Source organism: Oryzias latipes, chromosome 2 (genome assembly GCF_002234675.1).
Source record: "Oryzias latipes chromosome 2, ASM223467v1".
NCBI classification, from domain to species: Eukaryota; Metazoa; Chordata; class Actinopteri; order Beloniformes; family Adrianichthyidae; genus Oryzias; species Oryzias latipes.
In genome coordinates this window covers 10,948,647-10,965,978 of record NC_019860.2, presented here as the reverse complement: position 1 = coordinate 10,965,978, position 17,332 = coordinate 10,948,647, and positions in this window count along the sequence as shown.

Here is a 17,332-nt window from a genome sequence, read left to right as displayed (position 1 = left end):
ATGAACACGCGTGACACGCGTGACACGCGTGACATGTTCACGTGTTTGACAGATCCGAGACATTCCAAAATATCAAGGTTCTCTGGTCCACAAAGACATTTTTTTGTGAATCAAATGTCTGTTTTTATATAAGCAGTCAAGCCACAAGTTATAAAACAGTCATAATAAAAATAATAAAACATGATCTTTTTATTCAAAAACAATCAAAGGAATGATTAAAAAAAAGAAAAAGAATAAATAATAGAATATAACTCATTTATATTCTAAACAAGTGGATCACAACTGAAATTCAAAGCTTTTTATCTGAATATCTGAAGAATTCAACGTTTTTACATTTCCAGAAGAAAACGTCTCATTTTGTGATTACATTTTTTTAGTAAAGTTTCGATCTGGCAACATAATGGTTAATCCAAACAGGGAAGTTTTCACAGCAGTTTATAGATTGAGGGACAGTTTTACCCTTTTTTTTTTTTTTTTTTTTTTGAGAAAGCATCATCAACATAAGGTTCAGATAATTTTAAGTGTATTTTAACTTTAGCCCCAACATTTTAGATGTACAACAGAGAGAATGCATTTTGGCAGCTGTGGATATATGGTAAGAAAGCCCCAAACCACACTTTACTGGTCTAAAATTATTAAGATTTTAATTCCCTTTAACTCTTGTGCTATCTTAGATGACCCCACGCTTTCATTGACGTGTTCTCCCTACCATGACAAAGGTGGATAAAGGTGAAGAGGATTTCATGTAATCCATGGACACCAGTGAAGATCACAAACCACTGAAGAAAAAAGGTTCAGTGCACTGTCTAGTGGGTCTAGATGACCCAACTCCCAATGTTAAAGTGCCTAGGATAGAAGGGTTACGTTGATTTTGGTTCCATTTTTACTGTGAAATTGTGAATCAATATTTTAAGTTGTCTTTTACCTTTTAATCATTTTTTTAGGAAAATAAGCTCCTGTTTTAAATTATTTCAGTCTCATTTAGATCATTTTCCAATAATTGCAACAGTTACTCAATAAAAGCACTAAATGTTCTTATTTCTTACTAGAGAAAAGAAGACATTCAAAAAACTGTTTAAATCCACCATAAACTACAATTCCCAGAGCCCCATCCCTTCACATTTGGTACCATTGTGAACCATTTTGGTTCTCTGCAGATACCAAAATGAGTTAATTCAGTAGTAAGCAATGATCAAGAGATAGTCAGGTTTATAAATGTCCTCTGTCACATATGCATTGCTGGCAGTCAGGAGGATACTTTGTATTTCAAATTAAAAGGCTGTAACCATTTTTCTATTCTAGGCATTTTAACATTGGGAGTTGGGTCATCTAGACCCACTAGACAGTGCTCTGAACCTTTTTTCTTCAACGATTTGTGATCTTCACTGGTGTCCATGGAAATACATGAAATCTTTCCACCTTTATCCACCTTTGTCATGGTAGGGAGAATATGTCAATGTAAGGGTGGGATCATCTAAGATAGCACAAGGGATAAAAACGTGCTATCTATCATCTGTGACTTTTAAATAGAAGCTCTCATTTACATAGGATCCCCTCATCCTCATGTTCTGCTTGTTTTTAAAGATTCAATCACACAAATTATTGCTACACTTTTCAGAGCCGCCAACAGAGGGCAGCACTGCATTAATCTTTCTGTGTGTAGGACTTTGCAAAAAGGCAACATCTGCGCTATTGTAGCAATTGTTAAAAAAGCAAGAATGAGAAAAGCATCTAGAATATTACATTTTTCATCAGTGTAAAGAAAACTTGACTAAAATTTCTAATCTAATACTGTTAGGGTGCTTTCTTTTCAGCTCAATTGCTGTTTACCTCTAAGGCCACTGGAGGGTGCTGTTTCTCTGAGTAAGATTCTGGAAGAAACTGGTCGAGTCAAACAGGATGACAGCTGTCCTCTCTGCACCATTCACAACAGAAAGAGTTCTGTCAAACCGATGAGGAGTAAGTTAAATATAAATAAATACATAAATAAAAAAGCTCTGGTTTGTGGTGTAGTGTGTGTGTCACCAGACACAATTATCTACATGATTGTGTTTCTTTAAAATGTGTAATTAAAAGTTGCATTCCTTCGGTGGCCTAGAAAGGTCACAACACATTGGATTTGCAACACAATACAAAATAACCCACTACATTTCATCAAAATACTAAAAAAAATTAACTTACAACAACAAACAAAAACTCACAAGACAAAACAATAACTCACAACACAAGGACACATTGTTTAGTGTTGTGAGTTATTGTTTCTGATTGTAAGTTAATTTTTTTTAGTGTTGTGATGATTTGTAGTGTGTTAATTGTGTTGTGTTGCGAATCTAAAGTGTTGTGTCGTGACACTTCTGGGCCACCGTACATTCCTAATAAAATAGATTTCAAGAATTATCAGTGCTGGGTTTTTTGAGTTATTTTAATCGATTTGCATTTTTAAAGAAAAGAACACATTACAACTTTTGCTACTTTAACTTTTTTCTTTTATGTTTTATATTTTATAAAAATGAGAATTATGGTACTTTAATGACCATAAGAATACAGCAATATTTGACATGATATAAATGACACAAATAGGAAAGCATGTTTTTGGTCCGTGTACCTGGAGAACATGCAAACTAGGACCTTCTTGCTGTGAGGTGAGAGTGTTGACCACTATCCCACCGTGCCGTACTTTATCTTGCATAATGACTCATATTTTAGGAGGCTCCTGCTGATTAAAAAAGGGCAGAAGGATGAAAACCAAACCTCCAGCTGCTTTAATCAGCTGACAGCACATGGCTGGTTAGGGGTCAGTTCTGAGGGATTTTAACTTGTGAAACAAACACTTTTTACTGTTAGTTATGGGTATTTTTACCAATAATTTTAGCTGAGGAAAACTTAACACTCCCATATCTGAAAAAAAAAGCATTTTGTATTACCATGAAGACAAAGCAAACTCCAGCATGCATCTATCTGCTGTGATGATGCGTTTAGGGTCTGCTGAGGATCTAATGACTGGTCTGAGTGCTACAGCCGCAGGCCTCATGTGTGTCTCCGAGTGTGTTTTTGTAGTTGACCCAGTTCTGAATAAAGGTCCCTGAGGACCCACCCCCACCCAACCACAAAGACACACACACACAGGTGTGTCCACTTCTTGACCCAGCCTCATTTAGACGTTTTCCTCAGATCATCAGGTGAGGGTTTCCATTCAGAAGAGTCTTCTCCATCTTTTGACGGCTTTTCTGTCGGAGTGAAATCTTCTGAAGCTCCACTTCCAGCTTCCTCTTCCGCTCCATGCGGCATCAGATGGAGGGAGACTCTTGCTCTTCATCCAGGTGGGCTCACCCAGCGGAACAAACTCTGTCACCTTCCCCTAATCCAATTATTCTCCAAGTGTGCACGCCGCCCACCTCAGCCGAGGGAAGACGCCCGCGAGCAGGAAGACGCCGCGCCACATTTGCTCCAGTTGTGGTCCCAGAGGGGACAATTACACACACACACACACACACACACACACACACACACACACACACATATACACTGATGATCAGTGGCTGCACACTCACCTTATGAGTTCACAGTCCTCTGAGCTCTTTGTCTCCCCTGCTTATCTGCACGGCTGTGCTCATCATACGTGTATATGTGTTTGAGGTGTTATTGATCCATGAAACACAAACAGGCGCTCAGATCTTCATCCTCAACACCAAACCAACCATCATACATCCAGTTTTTAAGAAAAAGTATCAGTAAAAAACTGACCAAGTTTACTATAAATGAAGCTCCAATTTTATTGTGGCTTACAGTTAAGTTTACAAATCATTGTACATTTTTAAAGTCCCACTTGGATCCTCTTTTTATCTATTTTAAAAGCATTCGCAGTGGTCCTTTAATCATAATTATATGTTGTTTTTAGCCCAAATAAAAAACCTGTGTTGTTTGCTAGGACATAATTTCTGTGGAGCGGCAGGAGGTTAGTTGTGTGTGGGCCTGTTGGTGCAGGGTGAGCCCTACCCCACTTCCCATCATCCATCAGTTTAGGTGCTCTTCCACTGTGAAGCTGCCCCTCACAACCCCAACCAAACATTACCGCTGCAACAAAAATGGAGAGCAACATTGGAGCTATCCAGCTCTGCAGTTTAGATCCAGATTGCAGCTCAGACGAGGAAAACGTTTAGTTGTCTACAAGTAGATGCATCAGAACGGAGGGGAGCAGGAAGCTAGTGGCTCTCCCAGCGTATTTTCTACGTCACAAACACAATCTTTTTCTCACTGCATTTTTTTCGTCTGCTCCTGATTCACAGCAATTTGACCTAAAGTAATATTCAGAAATACAATTTTACGTTCATTTTCTTTGCATATGTGCTACTTCACGAGAAAAATGACACAAGTTGTAAAAACATAAAAAATACCATTTTCATTGGAGTGGGTCTTTAAATTTTAGAGTTTTAAATGGACAGGCCCCCAAATACTCTTTATTTCAGAACTGCTGACTCATTACCAAAGGTGGAGCTAATGGGGGACATGCAGGGGGCAGTTGCCCCAAATAAGAAGCCCCCCCACCACCACCACCATTTTTTTTAGTCAATGTTGGTATCATTATTGACAAAGATTAAGTAATCCTCAACACAAGCTGCTTTAGGCATTAGAAATATAACCTCAGCTAAAAGCAATGCTGTTTTAACATTAATGAAACTCTTTGTAATACGTATTTTTGACATCTTCATTTGTAATGTCCCTCTGCTCTGCTGTTCTTATTTGCCACCCTTCCAAAGTCTTCTCCTCCCAAATGTTCTAGCTCCGCCACTCCTCCTTACAGGTCTAGTCGCTAGGTCTAGTCGCTTCCTTTACAGTCCTCAAGCCTGAAATTCCTTAACCCTTGTGCTATCCTAGGCACTTTAACCCTTGTGGTATCTTAGATGGCCCCACCCTTACATTGACGTGTTCTCCCTACCATGACAAAGGTGGATAAAGGTGGAAAGATGTAAAACTCCTGGATACCTGTCCTTCCAAGAAAAAGTATCTGCTGGCTCCAAGAAGCCAAAATCCCATAGACTTCTACTGAGAAATAAACTCAGTCATTCTATTAGTCCGAATAATCATTCTTGCTCTGATACCTTTTTCAACAAGCTCTTGATATTCTGATTTTTTCAAATATTTTTTCTAAAGTTATTTAAATGATAAACTGACCAATCAGATGGCTCAATAAAAGTAGGTCATCTCACATGGAACTCTAACATTCTTTTAAGCCAGCTTTCAAGTGGTAGGAGTTTTGGCTTTCCAACAAGCTCAATCCTGATTGGTGAGAGTGGTCCAGTTATCAAACACAGTCCATGGTTTAGACTCTAAAATGCCCGTGCCTCTCCATGTGGCTGATTCTGTTAATCGTCTTTACAAGCTTCTAAAGACATTTCATCCAGACGACCCTTTAGTTAATTTTGCAACTTTTTGCTTTGTATTTGTTTTGTTTTTGTACTGTATCTTTGTTTTATTTATTGATATTTATAGAATTTATTTGTACACACTACACTCCTCGTGCTATCCTATGACCCCACCCTCACATTGACGTGTTCTTCTTACCATGACAAAGGTGGATAAAGGTGGATGCAATGCACACCAGTGAAGATCACAAATCATTGAAGAAAAAAGGATCAGAGCACTGTCTAGCGGGTCTAGATGACCCAACTCCCAACGTTAGAGTGCCTAGGATAGCACAAGGGTTACGGTCATCTTGGTCCATTGACACATCATGAAAGAAGTCTTTGGTTGTCATACATAGACCCTGAACACATCACCGCTCTAAAAGTGTTTTTATTTTTTCATACTTGTAAATGATCCTCTAGAATTCAGGAGTTGGAACCGTCACACACAGAAGCCCCCAGGTCATAGTCGGGTCCTCCTCCTCCATCATAAATCTGCTAAACACGTTTTTTTTATCACTTGTAGTCTGTTGTTGTTCCCGCTGTCATTCAGGAGTCTTTAAAAGCAGCTGATCCTCTGAGTGCTAAGGTCGTTCCTGTAAAGACGCTGTTGTCTATTTGCTGCCAAACCTCTTTCAACCCTGATGAGGACTGAAGGTGAATAACGACTCAGCTTTCTGTTGTCAGATGGGGTGGGACATAAAGTCGCTCATCATCCTGTGATTAGCCAGTGACTGACCTGACCTTCACCAGCAAGGATGAAAATTACCCCACACTCAGCACACTGTAATTGAGGGGGGCAACATCTGCCTTTAAATGGCCCCTTCATCTGTTTTGGAGGAAGAGTGACTCCACCTGATGCTCAGACGTCTTTTAAGAGGGTCAAACTCTCTCTGAAAAGCAGCCGGACCATCGGCTTCTGAACTGATGTTCAGACCTGCTGGGTCAGCCTCTGGGGTCTGTCTAATCACTGATTCACTGCACTTTCTAACAAACTGTCCTTTCTGCTTTAAAAAAAACACCAAAAAGCAATTAGTAAAAACAAAATCTGATCAAGTGTGTAGACGGTAGAAGCCCCATCAAAACAAAAGAGGAAACCTTAAAAAAAGGACGTTATCTAGTTATTAATTAATTCTATTTTTTAGGCTTGTCCTGTCAAGTAGCTGAGTTAATAGATGAGAGCTGAAAGCCTCTTGTGTTGGACAGATTTTTCTGTTACAATAGGGAGTTATGAATCGTCAGACACATAAGGAGCATATTTGTATAAACCCCTTTAGGATCTGAGGCTAAACTTTTTTTTTTATAATATTTTTGTTTAAACTTACCTTGCCTTTGATTTTATATAAACCAAAACAGTTGTACTAAGTGTTTATATCAACTTAATTCATCTAAAACTACAAGTTTGAATTTTAAAAAAAAATCTTTCAATTGTTCATCAAGCTAACTGAGCTGAAGATGCCACAAAAAGATATGTGAGGTGTTCTTCAAGGCTCTATCCTGGGGCATCTATAGTTACATATTTCATGTGACCTGTATTATAATCAAATATATACGGAAGGCTAAGGCTAATGGCTGTACAACTTTCAGGTCATAGATGCTGTTTATGAGGTGGGGGATTTTGAGGGCCAAAATTACAAAGCTAATTATTTTGTTTTCTTCCGAAACGTTATTTTAGGTTTTCTCATATTATCAGTGTTTTTATTTGCAATTCTCTAGATGCTGCTTGATAATTTTTGCATTTTTATTATGTTGTCTATTCTCTTTTGCTTTCCTGTTGTCATCCACTTGAATGTTGTTTACTTGATTTAATTGCGCCCCACTTTCATTATGAATTTTAATCTTCCAGTAAAGAAATTGTTGTTTTTATCTCTGGGACATTTTGTAATGAGGAGAAAAGGGAGCCCGCAGGAGCCTCGACCTGTCAGGTCTGGTTGCTTGAGAAGACAGGGGGACTCATCTGAATTTCAACAAGGACTCCAGTTAGGACTGCAGAGGGATCTGGAGGAACAGAAACTTCTGCCCAAGGTGGAACCTGGACCGGCATGCTCGCCTTTGTACTGGTGTCGTCCAGCGACTATCAGCTCAGATTAGATTTCATTAGAGCAAACGTTGACTGTAAGTTTTTGATGCCACAATATTTTATCTTAATAAGTCTTTTCAGTAAATAACCCAAAAAAAACCACAGGAAATGTGAGTTTTTTTCCCAAACATTCAGTTCATACTGTATACGTTTTTGTTCCGTGTAACCCTTGTGCTATCCTAGGCATTTTAACATTGGGAGTTGGGTCATCTAGACCCACTAGACAGTGCGCTAAACCTTTTTTCTTCAATGATTTGTGATCCTTAGTGGTGTCCATGGATAACATGAAATCTTTCAAACTTTATCCAACTTTGTCATGGTAGGGAGAACACGTCAGTGTAAGGGTGGGGTCATCTAAGATAGCACAAGGGTTAAAGGGCCTATATCATGCTTTTCTTAAGTCTTTTAGAGTAAACGATATCCATATATAAGATAATATACTACCTTTGGCCCACGAAAGAATGATTTTCTTATGAAATACAACTTGTTTTCCCAGCTCATTTTCCTCTTTGGAAGTAAGACGACTCAATCTCTGAGGTACCGGCTTTCACATCTTGTGTCAACCTTGAGTCGGCCTCAGCAACGTGTCAGCGTTTTGCCCATGTAAACAAACAACATCTGAACTTTGGCAAAGATGGATGTGCATATTGTCCATATAAAAGGAAAGCGTTTTGCCGATCAGCGCTAGCTCTACGACACAATGTGAGAACCCAATCGTTTTTTCGTGGATTAGGAGAGGCTGGTGCTCAGAGAGCAGGTGTTTAGTGGAATACTCAGAAATGCGTGAATGGGTCAAAATACCGCTTTGGGGTTGTTTGTAGTGAGGAATGAACATTATAATACATTTAACCCTTGTGCTATCTTAGATGACCCCACTCTTACACTGATGAGTTCTCCCTACCATGACAAAGGTGGATAAAGGTGGAAAGATTTCATGTAATCACTGGACACCAGTGAAGATCAGAAATCAATGAAGAAAAAAGGTTCAGCGCACTGTCTAGTGGGACTAGATGACCCAACTCCCAATGTTAAAGTGCCTAGGATAGCACAAGGGTTAAATGAGCCAAAAGTTGATTTTGCATGACAAAGTGGTTTGCACTCTTGCCTCACAGCAAGAAGGCCCCAGTTCAAGTCCCATTGGGACCTTTCTGTGTGTTTTTTGCATGTTCTCCCCGTACATGCATGGCCCCCTTTCCTGGCACCCTAATTTCCTCCCACAGTCCAAAAACATATTTCATAGGTTAATTGATGGCTGTTACCCTTGTGCAATCCCAGTCACTTTACCATTGGGAGTTGGGTCATCTAGACCCACTAGACAGTGCGCTGAACCTTTTTTCTTCAATGATTTGTGATCTTCACTGGTGTCCATGGATTACATGAAATCTTCCCACCTTTATCCACCTTTGTCATGGTAGGGAGAACACGTCAATGTAAGGGTGGGGCCATCTAAGATAGCACAAGGGTTAAATTGTGGGGCAGCCGTGGTGCAGTAGTAGGGCGGTCGACTTTGGATCAGAAGATTGCAGGTTTGATTCCTGCCTTGCCCGACCGTGTGTCAAAGTGTCCTTGGGCAAGACACTGGACCCCACCTTGCCTCTGGTGGAAGGTTGACGCCAGCGTTTGGCAGCGGAGCTGCCATCATTGTGTATAGGCCTGTGACTTTGGGTCTTCGAGGACGGTAGAAAAGCACTACATAAGTTTACATCATTTACCATTTAAATTGTCCTTAAGTGTGAATTTGTGTGTGCATGGATTGTGGCCTTGCGACAGAATAGCAACCTGGACGTACCCCGCCTGTAAACCGCTGGGTTACACTCCCGTGACCCCATAGAGGATAGAACAGGCTTATAAAATGGACAGATGCTTGTTAATAATAATTGATACATTATTTATCACACAATGGGGAGATTCTTCTCTGTATTTTGGCCCATCCCCTGGGGGGGCACATTGAGCTGCAGGCTGGTCACACTTGGGGGGGCAGGCAACAGCTGGCTGTGGAGATCATGGATTGATCCGCCTACCCTTCGATTGTTAGACGACCTGCTCTACCGTCTGAGCTAAACCGCCACCCAAATAACAAATATCAAAGGAGCCAAATGCAGGCGCAACCCCACGTGATGGCCAGGGGTGGCATTGGCCACCCTCAAAAGAAATGCTGGCCACCCCAGTGGGCACCCTTGAAAAAAATTCTACAATTGTATTTTTTATCAACATGTGTGTACTGTCACCTCAGTGTAGAATTCTTTTTATTTTTAAAAATTAAAATCTTACAAAATATGATCAAATATTATAATTTGTCTGAATTCCTTCACCACTCTCTACATAGTGCACTTTAAAGTGCGTTTGTCATGTAGTGCTGTCCAAAATACAATTCCAAAATCTAGTTCCTTAGAAATTTTTCCAGAAGTCTCTGCGAAAAACCAGCGTGCATCAATGTTAATATAAACCACAATGTGCTGCATTTGATCACATTTTGCAAAAAAACAGTGTTTAAATGTATTTTTCTTTAAAAGCCATCAAGGTCTTCATCTTCAGAAGACAGTGGGTTCATATATGATCGTCATAAAACGCTCATTTCAGTTAGATTTCGAAACGTCATATTAGCCGTTTAAAAACAAAGTAGTGAGCATGGTGTCCGAAATGCTTTTAAAATCTAGGGCACTATATCGTTTTTTAGTGGTTAGGGTGGGAATTCGGACACAGCCACTGATCCCACTAAAAAAATAGTTACTGTGACTATGCTATCACATTAGCCGTGTTAGCATATTCACAACAACAAACCTTGTTTGCAACTTTTTTTTTTTAAATGATGGGTTTTGAGTGCACATTCTGATGCAGAAAATCCAATAAATTAGTTGTGCTTTTAGTTAAGCTGACAACTCTTTTTTCTTTTATTTTAATGGTTGCTTTTTTACCCAAAAAATCTTTTAAAAAGATGATCACATGGTTAGAAAGCAGTCAGATTTGCTTTGGTAGAATTCTTGTATTTGTAACCGGCATGAGCCCTGCTGATTCCTTCATCCTGCCTTCACCTTCATCTTCATCTTCTTCCTCTCCTCAGTTTCAGCCTTGACCCGCCTCCTCCCCCCACCAACAGGGATATTATGACCAATCAACTGCCTAGCCTTGGAATCTGGCACCGTTTGGACACCCCGCCCCCCCAGTCACTCATCGACTCAGGTGACACCTTAAACAAATCAAACACACTTCCACTGAGCCTGAACAGCTTTGACCTCTGACCTTTGAGCATCAACGGATGATCAGACTGAAGGGAATCTACACCTACTCCTCCCCCTGGATCAGTTCAAGCTAGCAGATCCATCCAACGCTCATCGTGGAGCTTAACGATAAGCAGAGCCTGAGTTTCACTTGTCCCTGCAGGAGCATTCGGGGTTTCACGAGTTAAGGATGACACTCACGTTCTCCATGTAGACTGACAGGAAGCTGGGACAGCCTTGGACTTCCCATCCATCCTGCTTCTCTGAAGTAGAGGCAGCCATGCGCCTCATGATTACACGTGTTTCACTCATCCAGCCGCAGTTCACATTCGTCTTTAATGGAGCTCCTTTTCTGCCCACTTCACTCCATTAGCGGCGCACAGGAGGCGAGTGCTTTGCCCACCGCTAATTACGGCATGAGGGATGATGGGCGAGAGCTCATTACTGGCTGTACGCACTGGAACATACTGTCTCTCTCCTGGCTAATGATGTTGGATCTGTGGTGAAAGGGGAGCGGCGATGGGCGCTTTAAACTTTTGAGGTTCCAGAGGTTAAGGGCGCTGTTGACTTCCTGTCTGAAACACAGAGGATCAGCTAAACAATTCAAGAACTGAAACTGTGCCATGACGTTCAACCTGCTGCTGCATGGCTACGGAAGGCCAGATGTGACAACATCTAACCCTTGTGCTATCTTAGATGACCCCACCCTTACATTGACGTGTTCTCCCTACCATGACAAAGGTGGAAAGATTTCATGGAATCCATGGACACCAGTGAAGATCACAAACCATTCAAGAAAAAAAGTTCATAGCACTGTCTCTAGTGGGTCTAGATGACCCAACTCCCAACGTTAAAGTGCCTAGGATAGCACAAGGGTTACAACAATAGCATTGAAGTGGACTGATTTTAAAAGAAGCATCCAACTGGTAAAAAAAATGTTGTTGTTTTTTTTGGCTTTTAAATCAAAATTACAAATGGCTAAAATTTACAAATCAGCTCCGAACCCCCCGCCCCGACACACAAGTGAACTGCAATTACAGATGTTTTAAGGCTGTAAAACCTACTACTACACTACACACACTACACACTTTTCTTAGACAGGCTTGAACATTTTCACACCTTTCTGTCTTGTTTAAACTCTCAAAGTTGAAACCTTCATAAAAAAAATAAAATAAAAAAATAAGCCCATTAGAGAATGAAAACAAAAATCTGATTATGATTTAAGATTTATGTAAATTTGGCAAATTCGTCGCCATCTGTACAGGAGACACGACACGGAGAAGATTGATCAATAAGGTCTACAGCCAATCAGGACACAGAACACAATGCGTTGTTAAAAAAAAAGCATGCAAAATTGCACTAATATTAATCTGCGAAACAGCAAAACCGCAAAAGATGAATTGTGACAGGAACATTGTATTTTTGAAAGTTCTTTTTTAAAATTGTACAATTGTTGGCTCCTGTTAAAAATGTCTCATAAGAAGTGGCCACACCCACTTCCTGTTCTGAAACCAAGAAAAACATTGTTTTTAACCCTTTTACAATGACACTTTAGCTCCATAGATTCTTACGACTATACTCATTCATCACTGTGTAAATTCATTACTATGATTCCAGCTGATTCTAAAGCGGAGAAAAGTAGCCTTGAGTAGAGAAGTGTGATCATCGTAAATCCACTGATTCTGTCGCCAAAGAAAGCCCCTTTTTCTCTGCATCAGAATACAATGGAATGACAGAAATTGCGTAAACAGTCAAAGTATTATGGTATTGCAGAGAGTGCGTGTTAACTCCTGTCTGTCCACAGCTCGGGTATTAACCCTTGTGCTATCCTATGACCCCACCCTTACAATGACGTGTTCTCCCTACCATGACAAAGGTGGATAAAGGTGGAAAGATTTCATGTAATCCATGGACATCAGTAAAGATCACAAATCATTGAAGAAAAAAGGTTCAGCGCACTGTCTAGTGGGTCTAGATGACCCAACTCCCAATGTTAAAGTGCCTAGGATAGCACAAGGGTTACAGGGTTTTCAAAGTAGGTTTTTGAGCATTTGGTGGATTCCATTGAGTCGGTCTATGTTAAAATGCTTCTTCCAATTCAAACAAAAGAGTTTGCTCAAAAAACAAAAAAGTCTCAGAAATCCACATCTATAAATCACAAAATAGACGAGCTCTTTATAAAAGTATAGATAAACTGGCAAAACTCCTTTAACACCAGAGCCTTAGTTCCAGTGTTGACATTCTTTCGACTACCGTGACTTTCCAACCATTTCTGCAATTGGCGTGATTCCAGTGGATTCTGAAGAGGAGAAAAGTGGCTTTACACATAATAGGTTGCATAATGGGTCAGAGCTGATATAACAAGGTGCTTTTCTCCACATCAGAATTAGCTGACTAGCAATGATCGTAGAAACGATGAAGAGTTGTAGTGGTGTTAAGCGAGTGCTATTTAGGGGGTCACCCAGGACATTACCGGTGTTGAAGGGTTAACATGAAAAGGAGCAGAAATGACTTATTTGAGGCATGTTTAACGCTTTATCACAGACGACACTCTTATGCGATCAACATACTCCAAAATGATTCTGATGTGGAGAAAAGCTGACGTCACAATCAGCTGGCTAAAGAGTTAACGATGATTCAAAGTAAAAAAAAAAAAAAACAGTTTGTTTACCAAGAAACCACTTGGTGGTGCACTACATGTTTAAGTCCGTCCTAAATGAAAATATGTTTACGTGCAGATTTTAAAAAAAGACAAACTTTATTGATTTCCTGGCAAAATTTCATTTTCAAGAAAGCAGGAGTGGGTGAAACTGTTACAAACCCTGTTATTTGATTATATATGTTTAACTTTGAACAAACTAGATTGACAGAAGTGGTTAGAATGACTAAGGCAGTCTAAAGCATCTTTGAAATGGGCAAAAAAACATAATTCAGTTTAATTCCTCAGCTCAACATTCTCTCAAGAAGCGTGTCCAAAAAATGACAGATGTTCCTGTGAGTCATGCGCAGACGAAGAGTGCGCGCCTCCTCGGGCCGCTCTGTCTCTCGGCTCTCATTACAGCCTCTTACCTGACACAATGGAGCAGAACTAAACACTGCCTGATGGTCGGCCAGCGATCTGTCACAGCTCTTTCAGCTCCGAACCCCCCCACCCCGACACACACGGGAGCACACATGACCACGTTCACGCCGTGGCTTGCAGACAGCTCAGTCACTTTGAAGGATTTTCTGCCCCAAAATTCCATTCAGAGCATCAAACCGCAGCCTCCGTTTGGATTGGTGATCGCTGCTGGTGAGGTCAGACCGGTGCACGCAGACGCACATCGAGCGTCATGGCAGAAAAAGTACAGAAAGTGATTAGAAAGTTGGAATCAGTCGGGCAGGCATCTGATCTGTGAGAACCAAACATCCATCCGGACCAGAAACACGAAGGTGATAATGACATTACAGCTGCTGGAGAGGATTCCTGTGAGAAAAGCTGCCGCCTCCGAAGGAGCAGGCGCTCCGCGGACAAGGCCCTCATTCATCCGCAGCTCCTGTTTTTGGGGACGAAAATCCGTTTGGACCTGTTTGGCGCTCGCAGCGGCAGACGGGCAGACTGGCCTTCATGTCGCTAATGAAAGCCGACACGGAGAACCCAAAGGAAACCCAATTTTAGCCGCAGTCTCTCACATCCCATCTCAGATGCTGTACCAGCAGTAATTAAGGCTGCAGTATTAAATAAGCGTCTCTTTTGGTGTGTGTGTCGGGGGGGGGGGGGGGGGGGGGATCTCTTCTGATCTAATTAGTTCTGATTCCTCATCTTCCTCCTCTCCTTTCCTCGCTGTCTTCACGGCTGGTTCTCTGCAGCTCGTCCTTACCTGCATGCTGGGGTCACAGGTCGGGTGGAACACACCTAAACGGGAGGGGGGGGGGGGGGCTGCTTTCAGGATGTAATAACAGTGATTAGAGGCTGGGGGCACACCTGCTCTGTGCTGCGGGAGGATGGATGCTTCCACCCACCCTGGACTGAAGGCTGCAGATGTCACTTCCTTTCTAAACTATCGGGCAACCTGCAAGCCAGACAGGGACTTTGCACAAACGCACCACTATCCTGTTTGTTGTTCGCTGGTCCAATGTGATCTTTTTGAGGTCTAGGTTGATAGATCATGCATCACGTTAAACAAGACTGATGGAGAGAGGGGCAGAGGGACATTCACCTTTCTTCATGGTGACGGTGGAATTGTTTTCCTGCCGGACCATGACGGGCAGTGTGGAGTTCAGGATCTTGCTAAGAACACTTCAACACAGCCTTAGTGGGAACTGAACCAGTGACCTTTACATCAAAGGTCAGCCGGTCGACCCTTTACACCAGGGGTGTCAAACTCATTTTCACAGAGGGCCACATCAGCAGAGTGGTTGTCCTCAATGGGCCAGTTATGACTTATACATGTAACTAAAATAAACTTAACCACTCCTTAATGTTAAATAACTCATTTATTTATTATAAATTTTTAAAGTGACAATTACAGTTGCATAAAAAAACATGTTTTCTTGTTCCTGTAACAGAAATCCTTTTAAACTTGATTCTCTCAGGTTATGTTATATGGACAGTGTTTAAGTCCTAATGTATAGTTGCCTAATCCAATATTTCAAGTCCAATTCCCTCTAAATATGAATAAATACACACCAATTTTTATTTTTTATTTTAAGAAATTAAAAACTTTTATGCTCTCGCGGGCCACAGAAACTGACATTTGGCCCGCGGGCCTTGACTTTGACACATGTGGTCTACACCATGGTCACCCCAAGAAGTGGAAGATATTTTGAAAAAAATCAACAGAAACCTGAGTTTAGAATGGTTTAAATTGACATCTGAAGCTGAACTTTTTTTACATGGGAGTCGAGGGAGAATTGCATCGCTCTGCAACCTGCCTCTAGTGTCCTCTGTAGGAACTGCAACATTTCATTCTTCCTGTTTCACGTCAAGATAGGATTTAAAAATACAAATTTGACAAATTTGAGTTAAGCTTTAACTAGTTTGTTAGTGCTAGCATGGGTCTCGCTAACTCCAAAATCAGTTCCTGTGACAGCTCGTAGTGGTCCTACGGACTTGCTGAGCTGCTGTCAACGAATGATGCATCATTTAGTTAATGAATCTTTATCTCTTTCTTTTTCCTTTCCTGTGCTCCGGACAATTTTAAGCTGTTTAGACATGTTTCATAGGTTTTCTGGGGTCACACCAAAATGCTGGGTCTGATTATGGTTGTGTACTGTTTTTTGGTCTTGTATTTACTATTCGAATAACAATGGCAGCACAAGCTCTTTTGTTTTATGTGGAGCTGATGTAGCCCTGTTAATGTAAATGTGTTTGAATTCATTCATTTTTAATTTATGTGAACACACCTGCAGTGTTAGAAGGCGCCAGCTGACTGTTTGACTTCAATAAATTGTGAAAAATAAAGAGAATGGACACAAAGCAGATTATCCAAAAATATACAGCAGTAAGTGCACCCGTTTTAATTCAGAGAATTTTAAATCCATGGATCTGGAAAAAAAGGGTATACACCTTTTTTCAACAAGGTCATTTTGTTTAAATGAAAACAACCCAAAACCTTTATCCCAAACTAGACAGCTACAATTCATCACAGCAGCATAAGACAAAACTAAACACATATAGTTAAATTTGGTAATGACTTTCTATTTCCTCTTCAAAAACAAAACCTACTGGTAATTTCACATTAAACTGATAATACAAAAGAGGCTATGCTGCCTACACACAGTAGAGGGCGCTGCTGAACACAACAGCTCCTCTTTTAAGTAAATGTCTGTCATCCTACTTTACCCTCAAGAAGTAATTTTCGTAATTTTTTATTCATCATGTTTGCAAGTCAAATAGCTCATTGTTAGTAATTAGTTGTAAATGAGGCTGCTGCCTGAGGACGGGCACTGGAGGTGGAACCATGCCGATTTGAAATTACTCCAGACTCTCCCTCTGCTCTGATTTTATTCTCAGGTCAAGAGTGTATGCATAAAAAAAAGCTAGTTATAAGGTATTTTTGAGATTTAAATCAACATATAATATACTCAGAAAACATGGCCTTTAGTGAAGTTCTCTTATTTACAGGTAAATGTTTAAAGGTCAATAAAAAGCATCAGCGCTCGGCCATGATGAGCAAGTAAAATAATATAAAAGTCCTCTTTGTCACTTCAACTCCCAGATCTGTATTTAACCGGCTGCGACCCTCCTGCTTGACTCCTCTGGGCTTTTCTCGATTCAATCTGTCTGACTTTTCAGGTCCAGTTCACAGCAGCAGACTGTGAAACTGTGTCAAACCGCGAAGAAGGGTTGATACATTTCTTCAGCTCCCCAAGCTGTCATCGAGCAGAAAACATCGCTGCAATGGGACAGATAATCTACGGTGCTCCATGTGGATTGTTCCAGAACTCTGTAGTGGTCTACAGGGGGCAGGAAGCACTGTGGGATTCATCTTTTATTTTGTTACAGTGGATGCCATAGTAAATAGACATGTCTTTTAATTTGCGTGGTCTATTTAGGAATCGTTTCTGCCATTCTAGTGATAAAATATATTTGTCAGAAAAATAACTTTAAACAGACTTAAATGAGCCATCAAGTCCCAACTATTGTAGAT